Here is a 2,562-nt window from a genome sequence, read left to right as displayed (position 1 = left end):
CCCATCCCCACAGATGAGAAACACTCCCTTGGGAAGCACTCTGGGAAACAGAGAGGACTTAGATAATGTTTTGGCAGTATAATTGTACCAGTCAACGACATTGTATCTCTTATAATTTGGTGATATATCTTTTCTCACTATCATCTGTGGTTTGGATTTCTCATGCCAATTTTGTTGGGGTTGCTCGTAGAAAAAGTTTACACAATAAGTCGCTTTGAGGAGCCTGGTAGGTCTAGTTCTTTGGGCTCCTGTGGTGCATGTGGTAAGATCTTCATCCACTCGTCCCAGGTGTCTACCGGGGTGGACTTCTTACCTGCATAGGTATATTCATTTGGTGACAGGGGGATTCCCACCTTACATGTAGACAGTGGGTCTTTTGCACATCCCATGGCCGTGCAAAAGTTATCTTGCTTGAGAGATTTCGCCAGTGTGACCCATACGTTTTCTGTTGGTTGTGGCACGACCCATCCAACCGCTGTTTGGATGCACAGGAGCACAATGACAGTGGCAGCAGCTGTTAAGGTATTTCGGGGTGTCCTGGGAGTGGCCATCGGGTCCTCAAGTGAGTCAGTTATCAACTGTTCGAGCACTAATAGAAACATGAATGGTCAAGTTAGTTGTCACTGTAATTTTCTTCATTTTGTCCCTATGGTTGGGAGGGCAAGGGATTGGCAATTGGGGCAGGTGGAGACAATTGCCTTGGTTTGGTCTCTGGAAATCTTAAATTGATGCACTAAAGCTGGAGCCTTCTTATGGAAGATTGCATGGCTTAGACGAGCCCGTTGAAAGACGTGTGGTGCAGTGGGGGAAATGTGAGTGGCACTTGCTGCCATTGCTAACAAGTCTGCTCTCCGGTTGCCCTCAGTGATGTATCTTGGCAGCTCTGTGTGCAACCGAACATGCAGGATGTGATAAGGTTGCTCTCTGTGGGAAATGAACCAAATTAATTCAGAGAGCAAGCTGTATAATTTTTTATTTTGGACTTTCTTGAGCAGGGCACGCTCTGCCTGCTCTGCTATCCTGGTGACAAATGCAGAATCTGTGACTAATTTGAAGGGTTGTTGGAATGTTCAAAACGCTCTCACAGCTGCAGCAAGTTCTGAAGTCGGGGGAAGCCTTCAACAACCTGGATATCAGACTCCTCCTTCTGAGTGTCAGGGTCCCTCAAGGTGAACACTGACTCGTGAGATTTGTCTGAATCGTCAGTGAACTTGGTGATGGCGTTTTTGAGTGGAGTTTTACTTTTATATGATTTTGGGGCCAAATGCAGTGAATCTTTAAAAAGTCTGTGTTTAGGATAATGAATTGAAACTTTTCTGGGATAGCTGTCTAATGAAATTTGCGGATGTTCATTTGTTTGTAATAGAGAATCCAATTGTTCCAAAGTATAAAAGAGGGAAATGCATGCCGGATTGCAAGCTGCGAGGGTCCGGACACAATGTCGGCCTTTAATAAGTTTGGCTCCAAGTTCTGGTGGGGTGATAGCTGTTTGATGTGGTTGGTGCGGCAGAAAAAGCCACTTGATGATGACGAGTGGGTTTTTTGCAGTATCATCCCACTGAAAGAGCAATGCATGGAAGTGTGGGCACTTACCAAAAATACCGAGGCTGAGGGGAAGGGACCGGTCTGTCCGATGTGCCTGGCGGTGTTTGATGGCATTGGTGACTCTCTCCAAAGCCTCACAGGCTTCTGGCATTAATGAGCGTGGGGAAGCCAGGTTGCTATCTCCTTGTAGAAGGTCCAAGAGCGGTGCCAGTTCTTCTGTGGTGAGGCCCAGGAGAGGTCAGATCCACGTGATGATGCCGCACAGCTGTTGCATGTCTCTTAATGTCTGGGAGTGCTTGTTGATGGATAGAGTTTGAGGCACAATGGTCCTTCCTGTGATTAAAAACACGAGGTACTTCCATGGGCTTGATAGCTGGATTTTTTCCTGAGCTATCTGAAACCCCACGCTTCCTACTGCTGTGACAGTCTTGGAAAGTGCTGTGTCTAATAAGTGTTGATGGAAGCACAGATTACTACATCATCCATGTAATGCAGGTGTAAGACTCTGTCCAAAGTTTCTCTCATCTGCCTCACATTTATCACTGGGGACCACGGAAGAAAAGACCCTTGTCTGAAGTTTCTGGCCCTGTTGGAGAAAGTTACATGCCAAGGGCCCCGAGACCTGAGCACAGCTCCTGGTATTGCTAAGCTATTGTTCACAGGTATGTTTGCTGTATGCTACACTGAACCCAATGAAAGGAAGAAGGGGGCACCTTGCCTTTGTGCAACACTAGCCTTGGAAGCTGTCCCACCTCTCGGCCTGGCTGGACTTCTCCTGAGTGTTGGGTGGTCCCCCACAGAAGACCCCTCACTTGTCTTACAACTGCCATGACAGACAGACTGAGATGTAAGAAGCCTCTCCATCAAAGACTGAGACATGAAATCCCTACGTGAAAAGGCCCCCCCACACTCTTTCCAAGGACTGGGACTGAGGCCCCCAACCTGGGGGAGGTGTGTGGGGGAGGCAAGCTGACCAAAGCAAGATGGATGTTGCAGGTGTGAGCAGTGGACCAAGAA

Source organism: Melospiza melodia, unplaced genomic scaffold, assembly GCF_035770615.1.
Source record: "Melospiza melodia melodia isolate bMelMel2 unplaced genomic scaffold, bMelMel2.pri scaffold_55, whole genome shotgun sequence".
Taxonomy (NCBI): domain Eukaryota; kingdom Metazoa; phylum Chordata; class Aves; order Passeriformes; family Passerellidae; genus Melospiza; species Melospiza melodia.
This window is presented reverse-complemented; position numbering follows the sequence as displayed.